At 42.2% G+C, this 24,795-nt stretch overlaps 1 protein-coding gene across 1 annotated transcript in view; it reads left to right on the forward strand.

Annotated features, from left to right (window-relative positions):
• LRRC9 (leucine rich repeat containing 9) overlaps nucleotides 1–24,795 on the forward strand; it is a 3,097,114-nt gene that overhangs the window by 1,579,637 nt on the left and 1,492,682 nt on the right. The gene's annotated exons all lie outside the window — the stretch shown is intronic.

Consider the following 24,795-nt stretch of genomic DNA (forward strand, 5'->3'; position numbering starts at 1 on the left):
TCCGAAAAGCTGGACTCCTCAGTTGTCATTCTTGCTGCTCTTACCAATTGACCTTTCAAAACAGATCTCGTTTGGTGCAAAGGATGACAACTGCTGTAGTGTAACATGGTATTAGAATAAGTGGTCCTACGGTGTATTCATGCTACAAACTGGTTATTGACCACATCTTTCCTTAAACCTACATCTAAATAAGTAATAGCACTCTCATGACATACATAGGTGAACTTGAGAAACAGTGTACTACTATTAAGATATTCAACAAACTCATGCACTTCCATCTCTGAGCCTTTAAACATAATAAAGGCATCATCCAAAAACCTAGCGTATAATTTGACCTTATCCATAATCCTACTATTACCTGGAATGGTCTGGTGTTCCCATTGGGCCATCACTAGGTTGGCATAATTTCCTCCGCACGGTGAACCCATAGCTACACCCACTACCTATTTGTAAATACTGTTGTTAAACATCACAAAATTGTTCTTCAGTATAATATCCATTAACTCTTGGAACAATCTAATTTTCCTACCATTTGCACTGTGGTATATCATCCTTTCAACCACCCAATCTATTCCCACCTCGTGTGGGATAGAAAAGTACAAATCAATTACATCTATGGTGATGAACATGATGTCCACGTCGAAACCAAAGTTCTCTATTGAAGCTAGAAAGGCCCAAGAGTCCTTACATATTTGGTTTTCTTTTACCACATACTTTTTAATATAGAATCAACATATTTTGCATCTGTGTAGGTGATAGAAGACCTAGCATTAAATAAAGCTCTCATGGGGGATCATGGAGATTCTTATGTAACTTGGGCAAACCAAATAGAAAGGGTGTCCTAGGGTTGAGGTTTGTAAGGTAGTTAAAAACATCCAAATCAACCATGCCTTCAATAAATAAATCATTAATGTAGGAATTAATCCTTCTATATGCAGTGTTCATCTCATTAATACTGGACACTTCATATGTCCCACCATTTAAGACCACTTGCATTCTGTTGTTATAGTCATTGGTGTCCATAATCACCAGTCCACCTCCTTTATCTGGTTTTATAATGCAGACAGGCAATGCCTTCAACGCGTTCAAGATTCCACTTGTTTGGTGGTCAAATTTCCAACCTTCTGACCCATACAGCTCTTGTGTAAGTTTCTGAAATCGAACCCACACGTGTTCAAATAAAGACAAAGTGTTGTACAAGGGTGGATTAAAAGTACTCATTGCTCTTAAACGTTCAGTTGGTTGATCACTACCTCCCAATAGTAATGCCAAGTTTAGCTTTTCTGTGTAAAGTTTTAATTCTGTGTTTGCACATTTGGTTTACAGAGCCTCTTCATTCACTTTTTGGAGTTTGTATTTTTCGTTTGGAGGTTTTTGTTAGTTTTTCTGTATGGCTTCCGGAAATGCATCTGGTGACACCATAGAGGGTTCTTCGGAACTTTTAAACGAGCAACATGATAACTGTGTGGACTTGAATAACCTTACTCTTCATATTAATTCAATCAATGAGAGACTCAATATGTTATCAGAACGTTTGGACAATCTTACGCAACCAAATTTGGTTGTGAGATCCAAGGAGAAGTTGGCCGATAGTGCCCTTTCGGATGTGTGTGTGTGTTCAGTAAATGCCGCTGATACCAGGGAACATCTACGAATTGTAGATTCTGGCTGTAATGATTCTACAAGTTCAAGGAGGAATGCTGTTGATGATTTTCAGGTGAGCAACAACGATGTACCAGCTTGCCCGGAGTTTACAGGGTTACTGGATGTTAATTCATGGCTGAATGAGCAACTGTTGTTTGGGAGACACAGTTCTACAGCCTCGTAGGAGCGTCCGGCTGGGGTAAGTGTCTCTATAGCATCAAAACTTAAAGATCTTGACCATAAATCATTTAAAGCGAAGAAACTGCAATTAGAGATTCAATATTTTGAAGAATGCAAGAAAGTGGGTGTGGTACCGAAAGGCCTACGTTCTTGGCAATACCCTTCAGGTTTGGAAGCAGATGCTCCGTTTTACACAGATTTAATTAGTTTATTTAATAAACATGGTGCTGAACTTATGGAAATTGTGTAAACATTATAAATTAACAATAGATAGTCTCACTTCCGACATTAAGAATTTGGACCAGGAAGTAAGGTCACATGTTGATTTTCCACATTACCAGTTTGAATACAAAAGAGTTTTTTCATCAATTGAACAACAATTGATGAAGAATCGTGAGACAAAAATGAAAAAACTTAGAGGGGATTTAATTGACTATAAAAATGGAGTAGCTTACCCGACTCCTCCTCTATCGCAAGGTAGAAGGTTTTCGGGTAAGGTGACCACTAATAATGCAGAAAATGACTGTAATAACCTAGTAATTACCGGTCCAGAGCTATCCCAGGCAAGACCCTCATCAAGCAACCAGAAGGCTAGTTGTCTGCATGATGGTTACCGAATGGTCGGTGACCAACAGTCTAACAGGGGTGTTAGTGGGAATCAACAGGATAGAGACAACTATGAGCAGGATTCTTTTTCCAGCAAGAGCCAGAATCATCAACAGAGGTACAATACGAGGGGGAACATGGCCAGGAAAGAAGTGAACAAGTACAACAGGTAGATGCCAAACCCATTATTCTGGCGAATACATGTGGTGACTTTAATAACTTTTCGAGTTTTGAGATTGATCCAGAAGTCAGTGACATTTTTTGGAGAGGTTTGACCTTTGTTCTCACTGAACATTTTAGGTTGGCTGAAACAGTCGACCTAAAACTTTACACATGAAAGCTAAACTTGGCATTACTATTGGGAGGCAGTGGTCAACCAACTGAACGTTTAAGAGCAACGAGTACTTTTAATCCACCCTTCTACAACACTTTGTCTTTATTTGAACATATGTGAGTTCGATTTCAGAAACTTGCACAAAAGTTGTATGGGTCAGAAGGTTGGAAATTTAACCACCAAAGAAGTGGAATCTTTGAATGCGTTGAAGGCATTGCCTGTCCGCATTATAAAACCAGATAAAAGGAGGTGGACTGGTGATTATGTACACCAATGACTATAACAACAGAATGCAGGTGGTCTTAAATGGAGGGACATATGAAGTGTCGAGTATTAATGAGATGATCACTGCATGTAGAAGGATTCATTCCTACATTAATGATTTATTTATTGAAGGCATGGTTGATTTGGATGTTTTTAACTACCTTACAAACCTCAACCCTAGGACACCATCTCTATTTGTTTTGCCCAAGTTACATATGAATCTCCATGATCCCCTCATGAGAGCTTTAGTTAATGCTAGGTCTTCTATCACCTACGCAGATGTGAAATATGTTGATTCTATATTAAAAAAGTATGTGGTAAAAGAAAACCAAATTTGTAAGGACTCTTGGGCCTTTCTAACTCAAATAGAGAACTTTGGTTTTGATGTGGACATCATGTTCATCACCATAGATGTAATTGATTTGTACTTTTCTATCCCACATGAGGAGGGAATAGATTGGGTGGTTGAAAGGATGATATACCATGGTGCAAATGGTAGGGAAATTAGATTGTTCCAAGAGTTAATGGATATTATATTGAAAAACAATTTTGTGATGTTTAACAACAGTATTTACAAAGAGGTAGTGGGTGTAGCTATGGATTCACTGTACGGAGGGAGTTATGCCAACCTAGTGATGGCCCAATGGGAACACCAGACCATCCTAGGTAATAGTAGGGTTATGGATAAGGTCAAACTCTACACTAGGTTTTTGGATGATGCCTTTATTATGTTTAAAGGCTCAGAGATGGAAGTGCGTGAGTTTGTAGAATATCTTAATAGTAGTACACCGTTTCTCAAGTTCACCTATGTATGTCATGAGAGCGCTATTACTTATTTCAATGTAGATTTAAGGAAAGATGTGGTCAATAACCGGTTTGTAGCACGAATACACCATAAGACCACTTATTCTAATACCATGTTACACTACAGCAGTTGTCATCCTTTGCACCAAAAGAGATCTGTTTTGAAAGGTCAGTTGGTAAGAGCAGCAAGAATGACAACTGAGGAGTCCAGCTTTTTGGACAAGTGTGAGATCCTGAAAAATATGTTCATTAGTCGAAGTTATCCAGAATGTTTAGTGCTCGATTTGATGGGTGAAGTACAACACAAGAGAAGAATGGGTACGTATAGACCTATCCTTTCAGGTGAACATTGGACAAGCCTTACACACCAGAGTTTGGAAGAGGTTCAGTACCTGGTGAGGGAGTTGTAACAACTGAAACTGAAGTTACCATTTTGGTTAATGGTAACAGTCAAGGTAATAAAATAATAAGAAGTTTTGTCACAGTGTTTAGTTTGGAAGCTGGGAAGCTGAGGTGTATACTAAACCGGAATTGGAATCTTTTGTCCACAGAGAAGGAATTGGTTGAAAAGTTAGGTAATTACCCCACGTTGATTTTTAAGAGGGAGGAATTTAAAAAAACATTATAGAAGTGGAGAAGAAACATACACACAGAATAGATGGTACATACAAGTGTGAAACATGTAACTATTGTAAATTCATCTCAACTGGTGCCAGTTTTAGTATTGGAGGGAAAGACTTTAATACCAGGGGTAAGTTCAACTGTGATTCCAAATCAGTGGTCTACTTGGCCTCCTGCCAGTGTTGTCCTGCATTTTACGTAGGCAAGACTGTCAGGAGGCTAAAGGAAAGGATATATGAGCATATTTATAACATCAGGAGGGGGAACACTGGTAATGCATTGGCAAAACATTGTAGTGAGAATTCTACTCATAGTTTCTTGTTCAGAGTGATTGATCAAATAGCCTTTGATTTGAAAGGAGGCCCCCACAACTATTGTTGGAGAAGCATGAATGGATTTGGCAGTTGAGGTTAAATTCTTACCCCCAGGTTTGAATGAGATCGTATCACTAACATGCATTTTAAAGTTAAGAAACCTTTTCCGTTTAGGGCATGTTATTTATTACACTTTATTTTTTATATATTGTGGTTGATTGATGTATGTATTTTCTAGATTTTATATATATATATATATATATATATATATATATATATATATATATATACATTTATTATATATTTTTATATTACTTTTATATTACTTTCTTTTTTTTTTATATCATCTGTTAGTTGAAGTCTAATCAAGGGTTAATTTTATTGTGGGAGGTTCAGACTGTTTTTCAGCGGTGTTTTTTTATTAAGTTTTGATAGGCTGTTTGTTTGTGATGGCATAATTTAGAAGGTATTTAAAGTTTTATTGTTTGTAATGCATTCTGTCTGATGAAGTCTACCCATTTGTCTTGGTAGACGAAACGAGCTTCACTTTTATTGGAATAAATTCTGTTTGCACCTTCGGTTTACGGAACCTCTTCATTCGCTTTTTAGTGAAAAAAGTAATTAAACTGTGGTGATTCCTTTTTAAGGTCATATTGTCAGTTTTTTGGCCTGCAATAATTGTGATATTTGTATGGTTAATTGTTTGACCTGATTTTTGTTTTTTTCCACTTGAAATTATCATGTGGTGATTTATGTGAGAAAATATAATGCGAGTTAAGACTACTAGAACTGCTCCAAACCTGCTGCAGTACAGAAGACTGTCCATCAGTGAATTACGGCTGGTGTCCTCATCGGTGCTTATTCACCTATTGAAAGTTTTTTAGTTTGAGTGATGTGGTTGAACTGCTAAAGTTAATTACTAGTAAAACGTAGGATGCAGTCTGCAGTGTATGTTACTATGACTGGCAACTGAAATATAGCACTGTGCATTTTTTGTCATGGGTATATGAATTATTAATAAGGCTTGCTTGGGGGGGTGCAGCATTGAGATTACATTGTGTTTGGCAGTACTCATTCTTGTAAGGAAAACTGCATCTTTGTGGTTGTTGGTACCCTTTTGACATTTGTTGTATGCTTTTTGGTAACATTTCACCTGGATTTGCATAGTTGTAACATTTTTAAAACTAATGTGTATTTGTAACATTTCTGCTGCTGTAACAAGGATACTGTTTGTAAATGTCTCCAGTTGTAAGCTTGTTTTCAGTCTGACAAGAATACAGACGTGATTCTGAAAGCAGCAGTGTTTTGCTTCTTGTTCCATGACTAAAGTGCACCACTGGCTGTGGAGTGTATAAAAAGCAGATACATCTTCAATATGGTAAGTGGACCCTGAACTAAAAAAGTTGGACACCCCTGTGTTAAACAATTCTTGATAGACTAAGCCGCTGTTATTTCAGCTTGCAGTTTCTTACTGCAAAGTCTCTTCTATGTCTTAGTACTTTGTACTAAATTGCACATCTCTCATTTATCTAAACTGGAACAAATTTACAATACAACTGCAAAACTTGCATCAAATCATACTAACAAAATGTATCACTGTCTAGCACTGAAGACGTATAGCTCGTAAGAGCTGCTCAATTTACTGGTCTACTTACAGCCAAAACTTGTCTAAAATGTCTTTATCACTGTGAAACTTGTTCTGCACCAACCATTTTATAAATGGTTTTATACCCCATACACAGCTAGCTGCATTCTGTAAACAAACACCTACTGCTCAGAGGTTCATAGGTGTGTACTAGGCTAATGGCCCTGGAGCCTTTACAAGCCTAGCCATAGAAGTGCCCTGGCATTGTGCCACCTGGTGTCAGTTCCCAGTGCCTCTGTCAAGTAGAGCCACTGGAGTGATCGCCGGGGCGAACTTTCTATTTCCCATCTACTCAGCAAGATTTCTCTTGAAGAGGGCCAGTGAGATGCTCTGCTTGACATGTATGGGAAGTCTATTCCAGAGCATAGGCAGTCTCTGGGTTATGAACCTGTCCCTCCAGCATGTTCTGTTGATTGTGATAATGAGGTTGAGGTCTCTGGAGTGTGTGGTGCAGTGGGATTGGAATTTCTTTACATGTAACATTTCTAACAGAGCTGGGTTAGACATGGCTTTGTAAGTCAAGCAGAGATCGCCTCTTAGTAGACGATAGGAGACAGAGAATAGCTGGAGATTTTTGAGTCTGTTCGTGTAGGACATGTTTAAGGCCTAGGATCCTCTTTGTGAGGTACTTGTGTGACCTCTCCAGCTGTTGTAGGTGTCTGGTGAGGTACATGCCAAAAGGGGCATTATACTCTATCATTGGTCTAAGGAGGGAAGAGTAGAGAGAACTGATGACCTCTTTCTTCCTGGATGCAAAACCCTTAGTAATGAGATGTGCCACATAGAAGGACTTTCTGACCACAGTGGCAATGGGGTGGTCGAAGGAGAGGTTGCTGTCATCCTGTGTCCCCAGATCTCTTATAACTCCTTCAATGTTCAGTGGGCTCTCATTGATGTGGTAATTAGTGGGAACTGGGTTTTTCCCAAAGGGGGTGAGTACACATTTTTTGGCATTAAGCTTAAGGCCATGGTTTTGACACCAGTCATTGGTGTCAGTGAGGCCTTTCTGTAGGCTGTGTGAGGCCTTTCTGTAGGCTGTCTGCATCCCATGGGGAGTTAATAATGGCTGTCAGCTTGCAGTCATCTGCGAACTTGGTCAGCCAGAGTCCCTCCGTGTTGGCCTGGACTTCTGACTTTCATCTTTAAATCATAGTCATAATGGTGGTTGTTTACATGTTGTACATGTAGCTAAACTCTGGAACTCAGTCCTTATTAATATTAAACAAGTTTCTTTGTACCAACAATAGAAATCTAAAGTAAAAATTTAACCTAGTAGCAGTGTGTTTGTGCACGTGACACATCCTATAGTATTTTTTCTCTGTTGATCCAGACAATTATATGGAGTTACCTTACTTCACATTACACTCAGAACTGTATTAAACATTTAAAATTACTTTCTGACATTAGCATAGCAGTAATTATCCTTGCAATGTATAAATATTAATGCACGTCTAATTTACTTATTTGTACATAATTCATATATGTTTACTAACTACTAGCTTTCCTATAACTATTTCTCTATATTCTGTAGTAATTTATTGTCTGATGTTTTTTTTTTTTATATATTCATCATAATAGTCTGGCTTGCTACAAAACATTCTTATATTTTATATGCTTCGTTAACTCCTGGTATGTTTTACTGTATGTGTAATGTGAAACTTTTCTCCCTGAACCTCCACTGAAAAAGGACTTTGCCTGTTCAGACTTTTTTGGTCAACAAAGGCAAATAGTTGGGTTTGTCTAACTTCTATTTCCCTTAGTCAGGATGGATTTTTTACACTACTTTCAGTGTGAAGGCGAATGCTGATGCTGCACCTGCAGGGTGGTGAAGGACACGGCTGTAAATCCAGCTTTTTATGTACTCTTTTCATTACTTGTAGTCTTAAGTACTGCTGATTTCTCTGATCTGAATGAAGGTAGTGGAGTATTTATGCTGTGCAGATAACTCCATCTGTACCTGCATATTATTTTTTCATGAAAGATAAAGAAGTCATAACTTTGACTTCATGTTAAGTAAGGTCATGTCTTCTCTCCATAGACTGATCAACAGCTTCTCTTTTTGTAAATTAACTATGCCTAATGACTACCTTATCTCGTTCTTTCTCTGTTTAGAGCCTGAACATAAACTTTGAGCTTGTGGTATCTGCTAGATGTTTAACAAGGCAATTAGACTAAGGTATTTTTCATACTTGACTGAGAAGTTCTTGAACTTTGTTAAACAAACATTCTAAAATGAGTTTCATAAGCATAAGAAATATGCCCCATGGAATGAAAGACTAATATAAAGGAGAGGATGAAAATGGAATGAAAGACTAATAAAAAGAGATGATGAAGAGGAGAGATCATAAAAAAGCCAATGTCTGAGAAATCTAAAGAGGTAGTTATTGTAGTAAAAAGCTAAGTTCTCTACCAGCTCAGTAGGGGGATGGTGCGTCCACTTTGATAACTACTGAAACAATAGTGCAGTTTCCAACACCAGTGATTCAACCTGTAAAAAGTTAAATCAGTATGTGCAGTATCTTGGTAGCTCTGTTAATGTAGAGGATTAGAGCCCAAATTATAACCAAGCTGACTCAAGTTTCATTAGCATTATAGACAACTATTCAGTTTTTGAAATGTAAAGAGTAAAATGGCAATACTTAGCCGCCTCCCCTCTCTTTATATGGAGGAAGAATCATGTTCTCGGAAAGATGCACTTTGTGGTAGAATTACCAGTGTAGGTCAGGGATCATATGGAGCTGTCCCTGTTCAAGGGAGGCAGGGCCACCTGACATTTCATATGGAGGCATAGCATTATATAACAAAGGCCCATTGTGCATCAACCGCTTAGATGCCAAATACACATGAATAGGGAAAGTTAGGGTTTAAATTAAGAACCCCATTCTCCTTATGTTTGCAAAGCCATGGAACGTATCATCATGGAACTCTTAAACAAAAACATTGGTAACCTCCAAACTTTGGATCCCACCCAGTTCGGGTTTGTGAAAGGCAGATCATGCCTCCTGAACCTGATCGACTTCTTTGAGGCAGTCACCAAAGCCGTGGATGAGGGTAAGGTGGTTCACACAGCCTATCTTGACCTCGTCAAGGCTTTCGACACCATCACCCATTCTGGAATTATAGCTAAACTCACTATAAATTCCTATGTCACAAGATGGGTTGCCAGCTGGCTCACTGACAGAACCCACACTGTAAAAGTTGCAGACTCCAAATCTGACCTCAAAGCAGTGACAAGTGGAGTATCACAGGGTTCCGTCCTGTGACCTCTCCTGTTTGGTATCTACTTCTCTGAAGTACAGGCTAACACAGAAGGCCTCTGGCTAACGAAGTTCACAGATGACTGCAAACTAGGAGCCATAGTCCAGTCCCCAAATGATGTGGACATCCTACAGAAGGGCCTCACTGAGACAGATGCCTGGTGTAAGAGCCATGGCCTCAAGCTCAGTGCCAAAAAGTGCAGTGTCATCCCCTTTGGTAAAAACTCTGTACCCATGAATTACCACATAGGCAGCAATCTACTTAACACTGAATGCGTGATGAGACCTTGGGACCCAGGTGGACAGTAGTCTCTCCTTTGATAGTCACATCGCCACAGTAGTCAGGAAGTCCTTCTACGTGGCACACCTCATCATAAAAGGGTTCTCATCCAGGAAAAAAGAGGTCATTGTTTCCCTCTACTCGTCACTCATTAGACCCATTATAGAGTACAACGGCCCTTTTGGAATGTACCTCACAAGACATCTACAGCAGCTGGAAAGGCCACAGAAGTACCTCACAAAGAGGATTACTGGCCTCAAACAAATGCACTACACTGACTACCTCAAAAAACTCCAGCTTTACTCCATAGCATATCGCCTACTCCGAGGTGATCTCTGCCTAACATATAAAGCTATGTCAAACCCAGAGCTGTTGGACATGCTACACCTAAAGAAATCCCAATCCTTCCGAGCTACATGCTCTAGGGGCCTAAACCTTGTCACCACAATAAACAGGACATGCTGGAGGGATAGATTCCTGTCCCAGAGACTTCCTATACTCTGGAACAAGCTACCCATCTATGTCAAGCAAAGTTCTTCATTAGCACTCTTCAAGAAAAATCTATGAGTGGATGGGAAATAGGAAATACACCCCGGGGATCACTTCTGTGTCTCTGCTTGACAGTGGCACAGGAAAATAACTTTCTTGGGTGACATAAGCTATGGAACCGTGTTGGATAGGCTTACGTAGGCCCTTGGGCCGATAGCCTAGTACCTGTGAACCTATGTATGATGGTGCCACTCCTGGTATGATTGGCCTTTACCCCTAGGGAGCAATTGAGCTGTAGTGCTCTTGCCTGGAGAAATACAGGATAGTAGAGTGGCCAAGGCTGGAGCTTAGGGATGAGAGGATGACTCGTGAAAAAAATAAAATGTCCGTATCTTCAATTGATCATTCAAGAATTATATAATAGGTTTAAAAATATTTGCATGCTGGTCCAGAATATAGACTTTTTGAAAAACCTAATTATTCTTTGATGACCCACCACTGGACCAGTAATCAAGGAGCCTCAGTCCTCACCACTGGCAACAGTGGGGGATGTACACTGGGAGGATGATGGGTACCCACACAGTATTTCCAGATGAAGCTCTCTGCATCAAGTGCAATTTCTCTTAAGACCACACAGAGACCACAGTCCGGGGCTGGTTTCTCTCTCTCTTTCTCCAGATCCCAAGTAGGACTCCCCACTGGCACAGCTATAGAGTTGAGTCCTTAGCCAGGGTTCCAAGCCAAGTCGTCCAACACTCTCTCTGTCCAACCAGTGCTTTGTGTCCCTGCCCAAGTAGCTGACACACACACTCAGATTTTGATTTGCACACACACACACACACACACACACACACACACACACACACACACACACACACACACACCTGGTAAAGGCTGGCACAGGTTTACTAGCTATGGCCCCTCTTGCCAAGACTATAAGATAGTTTTCACTGCCACCAGAACCCCTTGACAGCTACTTTAAAGCTCTTAACAAAGGGTGATCAATTTTACTATGTAATATTAATATTAATACAAATGGTAGTTTGACCAAGAGCAAGGCTATTAGGAGTGCCCATACAGTGTCACCAAATAAATATGCAAGTACTCTCAAAACTTAAGTAGCGCTCTACAAGATCAACCACAATGAATGATTTAAATATGTTTAATTATAAAAAAAGACAATGCTAAATATGTATTCACAGTGACATCAGAGTTCAAAACCACAAAAAAAAATTTAAAACAACATTGCAGGACAGTCTCAAATAAATAAAGAAAACATTTAAACTAAGCTTTGCTATATTTCTGACTGTGTCTAAGACAATTACTATAACCTAAGCACTTACTAGTAGAGCAAGGCAGGTGTGGTGCATGGTTCTTGTTGTCAGGTCCAAGACAGAAGGCTCCATCTCACTCAGAGACTTCTCAAATTAATATATACAATATTACTGCTGGGATAGCTTGCAGAATTACATCATTTCTTGTCATCTGACGTCTAGTTCCCAGGTGAAATCCCCACTGCTGGAGGCTGGTAATATTTAGCATCTACCTGCAAAAATGCATAGACCTCAGATCTTTGGCAGATGCTGGAAGTCATAAAACAATTGATCTGATGTTAATCTTCTTTCTATTCATCACTGATGGGTTTGGTTCCAAGCCGTTGGAACATAGACCGCCTTTTACTAAGCTTGCACCAGCCAAAAACACTCTTGAGCTAAGTTTCTACCCAGAATGAACTTCGCCCTGTTACCCCAGATCTCATTTGCCACATAGCCTTAAAGCCGTGTTTCAGCCGAGCTGTCAGCCAAGTGGAACTTTATTTGATATTTGTGTGAAAAACTTTTGATATCTTCATTTTTTATTGAGCGAATAGTATTTCTAGTCTGTTTTCTTCTGTCAGACCTTGTTTTTTCCCTCTCTACTCTACCCATTGTTACCGTTGGTAAACTTTCAAGTACCATTGTTGGTACGGCCTTTCCTCCCTTACCCTTGTGGTATTCCTTCAATACCATAGCTGGTATTTTTCTTTCCTGTCTAGCTTGTTAGGATTGGTTTTAGCAAGAAGTTTCTGTTTTCTTTCTTACATATCACTGTACTGGTGCAATTGTGACTTTTTTCAACAGTGTTTGACTTATTTGTTCTGACTGGTTCTACTGTTGGCCTGTGGTCTCTCTCTATCAAGATGTTGGATAAGAAAGGTACTTCAGGTTTTAAGCATTATGCTTCATGTAATGGCAAGTTACCTAATAGTGATCTCACGATGATTGTGTATACTGTTTGGGGGTGCCACACTTTTTGGTGCAGCCTCCTTGCGACATTGAGTTTGTCAATGCTAATTAGCGCAAAAATAAACTAATACTGAAAGGGTTACTTAAGTCTCCCTTTTCAGAGGCCATTTCTGCGATGGAGATCTCAACTCCTCCTACTAAAGACAAAAAGAGGTCCCACTCAGTTCCCTCCTCACCATCGGGTGATCAGGGTAAGCCTGTCAAAATCAAAGGTCCCAAAGTTGTCTTTGAAGCAGAAACCTGCCACTGCGGTTCCATCTTCCTCAGCTCCGAGCATCTTGAAATCTTCGATACCGGTGCCAGTTTTGGCACTAGTCTTTCCTCCAGCACCAATTATAGACCTCACCATGCCTTTTTCGAGTTCGGCACCTGTGGCCACTTAGGCTCAGGGCACACCTTCATCAGTTACGGTTTTGGAACAGACTATTTTGGCTCAGAGTGCCACTTCAGCATCAAGCGTTTTACCAATAAAACTGGATTTGACCCCATTACTCCCGATCTCAAAATTTGAGACTTCAGTGCCGGCAGACCTTGCACCATGGACCCGATACTCCCCTTCCATAGATCTGTTTCTGTTCCAGTTGTATAGCCCGTTCATTGAATGTCCTGACTCCCTGTCCAGAGTATCCACTATATCCACCAGGAGCCTGTCGGAACATGATTTGGTGCATCTTGTGGACCAGCTGTTGGTAGCCAGGAGGATAACCACACTTTCTAAGACCCATCCGCCTACTACAGGACTTGGGTTGGTTTCTCCATGGGCTCCGTCTTACATTCCTTCTTCAACCATTTCTATTCTGAAGCATTCTGCTCCGACATCCTTCTCGGAACCCCTTACCTCGATAACTATAGTGCATCTCACTCTGGTACCAAGTTTGCCCCTTTGGTTTTCAGATCCTGCGGAACCTGTTCTTCCTCAATCTGAGGATTGTGAGGTGGGCGCTTCAGCCCAGGGCATGGAGCTGTGTTTCCCATCTGTTCCATCCTCAGTGCTGTTAGCCACATCCACACCAATCCTGCTTGAGGCTCCATCCGTGTGGGTGGGTTCATCGAAGCGGGGTGTGACCCTGGTCCTGAGGTTGTCTTTCTCTGTTCCTGGCTCCCATCCCTCTTCATGCCGATCTGCTTTCCATACGATAGAAAAGGCTCTCGCTTCTGAAAGCACTCCTTTGATGTCGATACCCCATACGATGGAGAGGGCTCTCACTTCTGGAAGTTCTCCTTTGATGTTGATACCCCAGTTTTCACACCCTGAGCTACAGCTGCCACAGACCTCCCACCCCCCCAGGACACCGGGCACAGAAGTTGCAGGATACCCCTGTTCAGGGTATCTACTCTTCCGGGTCCTCCTCGGAGACCACCACTGAGGAGCCCCCTCGAAAGAAGACATGCAAGAGAAAGCAGGTGGACTCACCCAAAGAGTCCTTAATGGAAGACACTGATTACGATGATGGTCAAGGGTCCCCTCAGTTACCTCCTGATAATGTCTCCTTTGGAGACATCCTGGAAATGCTAAAGCAGAGGTGACTGGAAGCCCTCCAACTCTTTATCTGAGGAGTCTGTGTTCCTGCAGGCTTTTTGTGCCCGGCCTTCTACCTCTTGGGTGACCCCACCTGCCAACGAGTTTGTCGTGCAGTGCGCTTGGAAGAACCCAGATTCCATTGAGGCGATCCCTCGGAGACCTGACAAAATTCTTTCCCCTCCTGAGGAGAACCCACATTGGTCCAAAGAGTTACCAGTCAATGGTGGCGGCCATGAAAAAGGACTTGGCTGAGGAAGGTCCGATGTCCACCCACCCAACAAAGTCCCGGGTGGTGGACAGAATTGGGAAGCTTGTTTTTGCATCAGGGACCTTTGCCATATGGTCCCTGAGCTATTTGGCACATTTTACAAAGCTCCAGAGGGACTTGATCTCTGAACTCTCTGAGACACTCACAGGACAGTTGTCTGACAAGGTCAGGGACAAAGTGGCCACACAGCTCACAACCCTGGAATCGATATCCAACTCATCCATGAGGTTGCTTTCACATGCAACCAAAGGGGTGGCCAGAGCAGCGGGTTTGGTCATTGTCATGAGGCGGCATGCCTAGATGCGCATTTGTAATCTTGCAGACCCCTTCAAGTCTTTCTTTTTGAATGCTTCCATCAATGCATCATCCCTTTTTGGCTACAAAGTGAAGGACACGCTAGCAGGTGCAAGCAAGATGGAAAGACCCTGTCTGCCATAGGCCTATAGTTTTCCAATCCTCAACGTACCTTCTCCAGGAATCAGAGGAGTGGGAAAATGTGGCACAAAAAATATCAGGGTCCTTTCCATGCTGCACATGGTGATGATACCCCCAGGGGCAGAGGGGGGTTACAATTCTGGAAGACGCCCCTACAGAGGTAGAGGGGGTCCCCGTAACCAAGGCTCCAGGGATTCCTTCCCTGGACAGCCTTACCAGTGCCCTGGAGGAGCAGCCCAATTGCTTACCTCTGGAAGCAGTCGGGGGTCATTTCTCTCTGCACCAAGCTACCTGGCAGTCTTATTACCACCGATCGTTGGGTGCAGAGTATCATCACTAGGGTTACACCATTCCCCTTTCTTGTCAACCAAATCTTCCAAGAAAGCTTCCTGACATTTCACCCAGTCAAAGGGAAGCAGCAGTTTCAGAGATAATAAAGCTGTCTCAAAAAAAGAGTCATCCAACCAGTCCCACCAGACCAATACGGATCCAGATTTTACTCAAGATTCTTTTTGGTGCCAAAAAAGACAGGGGACTTGGCACCCATTTTGGATCTCAGCAGCTTAAACAAGTCTGTTACCCATACCAAATTCCGGATGGTCATGGTTCAGTCTATTCTCCCTTTTTTGAGAGAAGACGATTTGATATGCTCGATAGATCTCTGGGATGCTTATTACCACCTCAAGATGGACAAATGCTCCAGGAGTCTGCTTTGCTTCCAGCTAGGAGCCAGTCATTATCAATTTTATGCCCTGCCGTTTGGTCTCTCTACAGCCCCCAGAGTGTTCACAGCTCACTTGAGACTACAAGGATTCCGGGTGTTACCATATTTGGATGGCTGGCTCATCACCGCCCCCACCGAGCATCTTCTGGTAACAGCACTGCATTATACTCTCTCTCTGGCAAAATTCTTGGGAATAACGATACACTGGGAGAAATCAACCCTTACACCTACACAACAAATAGAATTCATTGGAGCAGTGTTCATTACCCAGTCCTTTCTAGTATCACTCCCAAATCACAGACTCAAGCATTTGAAGCTCCAGCTCCAAGTGATACTCTGTCACACAAAAGTTTCAGCAAGGGAAGTAAGTTCTTCAGGCCCTGTGTTCTATGGCAGATTTGATTCCAATAGTGCCTCTAGCGAAGCTACATATATATGGAGCCTGCAATGGCTCCTTCTTTGTCAATGGTTCCCATATTATCACCCTCTCTGTTACCAAATTTGAATAATCATCTCCTGCAAACAGGACCTCCTTTGCCGGATGAGGCCAGACACAGAACTTTGGAGTCACCCATTTCAATCCCCTCAGCCCAGAGACATTGTGACCATGGATGCTTCCCTGATCGGGTGTGGGGGGGCCATTTCCAGGGGAAAACAGTCCAAGGCACATGGTCCACCTCAGAGGCTGACCTGCATATCAATATTCTGGAACTGAGAGCAGTGCTGTTAGCATTGCAGTCCTTTCTTTTGGCCCTCCCTTCCGGGACAATTGCAATTCAGTCAGACAATATGTCAGTGGTCTGGTATATCAACAAGCAAGGAGGAACCAAGTCCTACCCCCAGTGTCGAGAAGCCATGAGAATTTGGCAGTGGGTGATAGCTTCCAACTGCTTTCTGATACCAACGCATATCCCAGGGAGCTCCAGTGTAATTGTGGACATACTGAGCAGATGCATCCTCCTGCCTCACAAGTGGTCCCTCAACCCCGAGGTGGTGACAGAAATTTTCAGCCACTGGGGCCAGCCTTGCTGCGATCTTTTCGCCTCTCCTTCGAAGAATAAGTGCAGCAGTTATTTTGCCCTTCTTCCCCCGGAGGGGGAGTCCCCGAGGGACACTCTAGTCCATGATTGGCCCACAGGACTTCTTTACGCCTACCCTCCAATTCACCTGATTCCACAATTTCTAAAGAAATCTCTTTGGTTGAGATGCAAGGTGATCCTCATAGCTCCGTTCTGGCCTCGACAAGTTTGGTTCCCCTTCCTTCGGCCTCACCTAGTATATCTGCCTTGGATTCTGGACCCTCTTCCATATCTGATTACTCGCACCCATGGGTTGAGCCACCCAAATCTGTCCAGTCTCAAGCTGACAGCTTGGTTTCTCCACTTCCATTAGTTGCCAGGCAGGCTAATCTCTCCTCGTGGCCTCTCATAAACCATCCACCAGAAAACTATATTAGGATAAATGGAAAAGGTTCTCCACCTGGTCTAAGGATAACATGCTAGACCCTTATTTTGGTCCACTAACTGCAGTAATTAAATACTTGGCCAAGTTTTTTGATAATGGGGCCTCTGCCTCTACTGTACGAGTACATCTAGCGGCAATTTCTAATTTTCACAGTGGTGTTGATGGCACCCCTCTTATCTCTTTACGTCAGTGCAAGGCCTTCCTCAAGGGAACATCTCACATCAGGCCTCCTGTCAGACAGCCTGTGGAACCATGGAACCTCACTTTAGTCTTTCAGTCTTTGACTCAGAAACCTTTTGAACCTGCTGCAAAGTATGACCTAAAGTTTTTGTCTTGGAAATGTTTGTTCTTGGTAGCTATCACATCTGCCAGAAGGGTCTCAGAGCTGCAGGCATTGTGTATCAAGAGACCCTATCTGGTCTTCCATAAAGACAGCGTTTCACCTTGGACAAATCCATCCTTCCTTTGCAAAGTTGTTTTTGAATTCTCCATTAACCAGTCCATTGACCTATGAATGGCCTTGTAAGAAGTGCTTATCTCTTAGCTCTTAGTGTCTTCATGAGTAGTAGTACTAAAGGAGTCAAGAGAAGCTGACAGATTCATAGGTTCATAGGTTCATACTAGGGTATTTATAAGCCTAGCCAGAGTGTGTTTGGCTTTCGCCACCCATTTTAAATGAATTTTGCTATGCCCTTTTTCGAGGTTAGTATACTGTGCCTCTGTCTAACAGTGACACAGAAGTGATACCCCGGGGTAAACCTATGATCCCCCATCCACTCATCAAGATTCCTCTTGAAGAGAGTCAATGAGGGACTCTGCCTAACCTGGACTGGGATTTTATTCCAGAGTGAAGGGAGCCTCTGGGTTATGAATCTGTCCCTCCAGCATGTCCTATTTATTTCAGTGCTGAGGTTCAAGTCTCGAATGTGTAGCTTGATGGGATTTGGATTTTCTGAAGTGCAGCATGTCCATTAATTCCGGATTGGACATGGCTTTATACGTCAGGCATAGATCGCCTCTGAGCAGGCGGTATGCCACTGAGTAGAGCTGGCGTTCTTTAACCAGTCAGCATATGGCATCTGTTTGAGCCCTTTGATCCTCTTGGTGAGGTACTTTTGGGGTCTTTCCAGTTGCTGCAGGTGTCTGGTAAGGTACATCCCAAAAGGGGCATTGTACTCAATTATGGGCCTGATGAGGGATGAGTAAACAGGCACGAAGACCTCCCCTGATCTAGATGTGAATCCCTTCATGATTAGGTGGGCTATATAAAATGTTTTTCTAACCACTTTGGCCACGTGGTTGTCAAATGAGAGATTGCTATCAACTTGGGTCCCCAGGTCCCTAATTACTTCTTCCAGATTTAATGGATTACCACCTATGTGGTAATTTGTGGGCACTTTGTTTTTGCCAAAGGGGATGACTATACACTTTTTGGCATTTAGCTTGAGGCCATGGCTCAGGCACCAGTCGTCTGTTTCTATGAGGCCCTTTTGGAGGATGCTTGTGTCGGCTGGAGAGTCGATTATGGCGCCCAGTTTGCAGTCATCTGCGAACTTGGTCAGCCACAGTCCTTCCGTGTTGGCCTGTACCTCCAAGAAATATATACCGAACGAGAGGTTCCAGGACTGAGCCTTGTGGGATGCCACTTGTAACTGGTTTGGAGACTGACATGGCTCCAGCAATTCTAACCATGTGGGTTCTGTCCTTGAGCCAGTTTGCAACCCATCTAGTGACATAGGGGTTTATATTTAAGCTGGTGAACTTATCTATAATGCCTGAGTGGGGTATTGTATCAAAGGCTTTTGCGAGGTCCAGGTAGGCTGTGTGGACCACCTTCCCCTCGTCAATGGCCTTGGTGACTGTTTCAAAGAAATCAACCAGGTTTAAGAGGCAGGATCTGCCCTTAACAAAGCCAAACTGGGTAGGATCCAGTGTCTGTAGGTCCCCAATATCTTTATTTATGAGGTCCATGATGATCCTTTCCATAGCTTTGCAGACCAAGCTAGTCAGGCTTATGCGGCGATAGTTTCCAGGATCCATTGAGGAACCACCTTTGTGGAGAGGGACCACTGTTGCTGTACACCACTCTTTGGGTACATATCCTGTGGTAAGGCTGAGATTGAACAGTAGTTTTATGTTTGGGTTTAGCTCTTCTTGGAGATCATGTAGGATGCAGCCCGGGACACTGTCTGGTCCCATTGATGCTGTGTTTTTTGCTTTGGAGATGGCGGCTCTTATCTGAGCATCTGAGATGTCAGGGGGGGCAGCACTCTGCTGGGATAGATATTTGCCCTTTTGGTGGGGAGGGGGGGAAGAAGTTTGCGCTGAACCTATCAGCTAGGATGTTGGCAATGTCTGTGGGTTCGGTGTATTTTTTGTCATTTTGGACTAATTCTGAGCATATCTGGGAATTCCCACCCAGGTTCCTAACATAACTAAAGAAAGCCTTGTGATTATCCTTAGTGTCCTGTGCAATTTTTCTCTCGAAGCTGGCCTTAGACGATTTTATGAGTGCCCGTAGTTATTTGCTAACACTGATCAGAGATGCCTTCCCTTTTTGGGATTTTCTCTGTCATGTAGTAGCTTCCTCCTTCTATTGTATAGTTTGTTTATGGCTAGGGTCCACCAGACAGGACGTCTGCCTTTGGAGGATTGGGTCTTGGTTTTATTTGGGATTGCATGATCCATGCATTCCTGAAGGTGTTCATAGAATGCGTTTATAAAGGATTCTGCGGCCTGGGCCGTATTTTCCACAGGCCCGGGGGCTTTGAAGGACTCCACCTCGGTTTTGAGGAGTGTGAAATTTGCTTTAGAGAAGTTTTTCACTGTGGTTTTCTGGGCAGGGGGTGGGGTTGGGATGTGAATATCAAGTGAGATTAGTTTATGGTCTGATCTTGCCAGTGAGGGATACACTTCTGGTCTGGAGCATAGAGTCCCCATGTTGGTGATGATCAGGTCCAGTATGTTTTCCCCTCTTGTGGGAGTGGTAACAAGTTGTTCCATAGCATTTGAGTTTATAAATTCTAGGAATCTTTGGGCTAGGGTGTTGGAGCTAGAGTAATGCTCCCAGTCTATGTTTGGGTAGTTGAAGTCACCCAATATAATGGTGTTTGGAGAGACCTTCATATTTTCCAGTGTTCTCAGGAAGGCCGTGTGGGGTTCCTGGGTTTGGGAGGGTGGTCTGTAGCAGGCTATAAACTGGAAGGCAGTTTTACCCCACTGTTAGTTGTACATGGATAGTCTCTGATGCTTCGTGCTGTGCCACCAACCTGGAGGTGTGGGTATCTTTGACGAATATTGATACTCCCCCTCCTTTTCTGGTTCGGTCCAAGTTTTGGGGCCGAAAAGCGTGGTATGAGGTATAACCTGGTAGTGCTGGGGTGCTCTCAGGAGCCTTGAACCAGGTTTCTGTTACTGCACAGATATCGATGTTATCCATGCTAAGGAGAGTTTCGAGTGCATACATCTTGAGGTTTAGACTTCTGGCGTTGAGTAGCATTACTCTTAGTTTCTTATTCCTTGTGATACCTATGGTGGTGGGTTTGTCTTTTAAGCCTTGCCTAAAAAAGGCACTATGGGGGTAGAAAGAGCCTTTGCCAATATCCGAAAGCCCAGGGGTGACAGGTGCAAGCCGTCTCTAGCGAAGCATCGTGACTTGTCGAACATGTCATCTCAGGCTGACAGGCATTGGATCCCCTTTGAATGACACCAATACTTAAGCCAGTTGTTGAAATTAATCATCTTGTCTTCATATTGTGGCATCATTCTTGGTGAGGGTAAGATGCTACTCAAGGTCAGGGTCATACCGGCCTGGGCTACATGCTCAGAGAGCTCCTCTATGTCTCTTTTCATGTAGTCCAGGGAGGTACGTCTCAGGTCATTCACACCAGCATGGACAATAACGGAGTCATATTTGTACTTGCCTTGGAGTTACCTGAGTGCTTGTGTTATGTGGTGGATCCTAGCGCCCGACAGGCAGCTCACCGTGACCTTCTCCTTGTTCAGCCTGGTGAGTGGGACATCAGTGTGCCTGATGATAGAGTCACCTATCACAAGTGTATCAGGTGTGTTGTTTAACCTTAAGGGCTGTGACTGTTCGGCACACTGGCTTTGTGAGCTATGTGTTGCACATGTTTTGTTTTGGGGTAGCGGTTGCTTGGGTGTCTACTTTGGAGGTCTCTGCTGCTTAGGCAGATTTTTATTTAGAGCCTCCAAGTATGTTTTTGTGTGTTTGTGTTTGGTTTGTTGTCGTGGTAGGTCTATGTGAAACTGGAATTGTAGTGAGTATGGTTTCCTTCTCCTCCTGACTGGTTACACCAGTACTGAGTTGAGAGAGCTTAGCCTCCAGTTTGGCTATATGGTTGTATCTCTCACATGTGTTGGAATTTGTTGGGAGGAGGAGAGGGTTGTCTGTGTACATGAGGCAGTTGTAACATTGCCTCAAGATTCCCAGATTCACCAGCTGGACCGGAGAGGGATTGACAACTGACCTTTGGACATGCTAGAATAGTATTGGGAATTCCTTTATAATTGAAAAAAAGGGCCAATGGGGAACAAGGTACTCAGGGGGAGTTTGTGAGGATGTAGTGCTTTTAATTTTTTAGTGCTGACTTATACAATTGCTTTAGTGAGCAAGTGCCAGGTAACTTAAATGCAATGTGTTACAGGTAACTTAAATGCAAAAACGACAAACAGTAACTTTCTTTCAAGTGAAACAAGGAAATAAGTACAGTAAGCAATGCAGATATCACTAGGGATCCACAGAAGTGCTGAAAAGCCATGTTTTAGGTGGAATTAGCGTTTCAGGGAAATAACAAGCAAACAAGCATACAAACAAAGCTAGATTCAGCAGGCCTGAGTCTAGTCTATGCTACAGCATACAAGGTGTACCAATTTCAGTAAGAAACAGTTCAAATATGCAGGCACTATAAGCCTTTAACCAGAAATTCCAAGCTCAGAAGGGCAGAGTCCAGCCTCTCCTCCCACAAGAGTGCAGACCACAAACCTTCTTAATGTAAAATAACTGGCCTGAAGCCCAAGTGCTTAAACCAGAACTAATACACTTTCAGAATAACAGACACTGAGCCCTCAATCAGCAGTTCCCAATTTAGAAGTATGTAAGCTACCTGTCCTGCCACCACAGTGCAGGCCACAAACCTTCCTAATGTAAAACAACTGGTCTGAGCCCAAGTGCTTAATCCAAAAGACATAGAATGATAGCTACACTTTCATCAAGTTACTACCAAGCAGTAAAAAATACAGTTGAGTACTTTAAAGAATGCCTGGATTAGTGCTCAAGTTATACAAACAAAGCTAGATTCAGCAGGTCTGGATCTAGTCTATGCTACAGCAAACAAGGTGCACCAATTTCAGTAAGAAGCAGTTCAAATATGCAGGCACTATAAGCCTTTAACCAGAAATTCCCAGCTCAGAAGTGCAGAGTCCAGCCTCTCCTCCCACAAGAGTGCAGACCACAAACCTTCTTAATGTAAAATAACTGGCCTGAAGCCCAAGTGCTTAAACCAGAATTAATAAACTTTTAGAATAACAAACACTGAGCCCTCAATCAGCAGTTCCCAACTTAGAAGGATGTAAGCTACCTGTCCTGCCACTACAGTGCAGATCACAAACCTTAATGTAAAACAACTGGTCTGAAGCCCAAGTGCTTAAACTAAAAGGCTTGGAGTGAGTTACACCAAGCAGTAATAAATACAATTGAGTACTTTTAAGATGACGCAAAAGCAAAATAAAGTAGGAAGAAACACAAATACAGTAAAAGCAGATACATTTTTTTTTTTTTGAGTGAGCAAATGAGATGGGCCCAGGAGGAGTATCCAAGTGCAAATTTACAAGAGGGGCGGGCAGTTTCAAAGCCACCAAGATCAACACCAAGACAAAAACAGGGAGGGTGGATGGGAACCTACTGAAAAACAGAGTTACAACTTCCAGCTAGATATTCCTCAATGCAACACAAACAAATTACTTTAAATCATGTATTATTTGATAAAAGTGCAGATAAAATTATTTAGCTTCACTTATGTGTTCAATTGATAGCATACAGGTCTTAGCCAGCCAAAGCTCACAGTTTAAACAGAAGATAATTCACTGTACCACTTGTATAAGACAGAAACTGAATAACAATGAAGGAAACTACCCCCACTATTACTGGCTATGCAGATTTTTTAACAAGCCTTAACTGAAAATACCATTTGTACTACTAAAAAACAGAGTCACAGTTTCCAGCTAGATATTCCTCAATGCAACACAAACAAATTACTTTAAATCGTGTATTATTTGATAAAAGTGCAGATAAAAGTTACTTAGCTTCACTTATGCATTCAATTGATAGCATACAGGTCTTAGCCAGCCAAAGCTCACAGTCTAAACAGAAGATAATTCACTGTACCACTTGTATAAGACAGAAACTGAATAACAATGAAGGAAACTACCCCCACTATCACTGGCTATGCAGGTTTTTTTTAACAAGCCTTAACTGAAAATACCACTTGTACTACTGAAAAACAAAGTCACAGCTTCCAGCTAGATATTCCTCAATGCAACACAAACAAATTACTTTAAATTGTGTATTATTTGATAAAAGTGCAGATAAAAATTACTTAGCTTCACCTATGCGTTCAGTTGATAGCATACAGGTCTTAGCCAGCCAAAGGACTTAGATATGGCCATAATGGAACCATCTACCAAAGACCAAGCAGAGAGTAGGCCAGAATGGAAAATAAGGCCTGTCTAGAAATGTTTCTCTTCTTGGGACAAGAAAGGGAAGTTCAGGGGAACTGAAACCTTCTTCCCAACTATGTGGGTGAAAGCCTTCAATTTTTGCTTTTCTAAATTTAACAGAAAGAAATGAAGTCCAACAACATGGCAAGTGACTCTCTCTTTTCAAACACAGTTGGCAAAAATAGGTACCATCTACCTAGTGAACTTACATTACTTCCTTCCCTACCCCTCTTCAAACAAAAACTCAAATTATTCCTTAGAACACACTGGCTATGCCCTTGTAATAACCCTGACTAGAATTTCATCTCTGTTTCTACCACTTCCCAGTTTCTACTCAAATCTAGACAATATTGCTTAGCAGAAATGAAAAGAGAACAGTAAAACTACTGTAACATTTAAGCATTTTACTCCTCTGAAGATTCATGTCCTTTTTTCTGTTTTTTGTCATTTTATGATCAATACAATGTATTAGATATAACTGCTATTTACTATTTTATTGTAATCTACTACCTAGTTACTTACCATTTTGTTAGCTAGTTAATGTAATCTTTAACCTTGTTATAACTATGGTGTTTGGAGCGTTTCTTCCCGGGCCTCTACTGAAAATGGACATATATCTAGTTAGACTAGCCTGGTCAACAAATGTAAAATAAATAAAATAAAATAAAGTCTGCTCCTAAGAGTTTTATAGGTCAAGTACATACAATATTAACTGGACTGAACATCTTGTTTCTCCCCAAGCAAAACAGATGAGATATGGTGATCATTATATGGAATCTGGTGGCCACAGAAACATATGACCTACATGATGAAGACATAGAATTTGTGAAGAACAGAAGATAAGATGTTCTCTCAAATATAGGAAAGAATTCTCCATTGGAGTACTTACCTGCTCACTTGACAAAACTAGCCAATTGCCGA

This window comes from Protopterus annectens, chromosome 6.part0 (genome assembly GCF_019279795.1).
Source record: "Protopterus annectens isolate FY-2018-M chromosome 6.part0, PAN1.0, whole genome shotgun sequence".
NCBI lineage: Eukaryota > Metazoa > Chordata > Ceratodontiformes > Protopteridae > Protopterus > Protopterus annectens.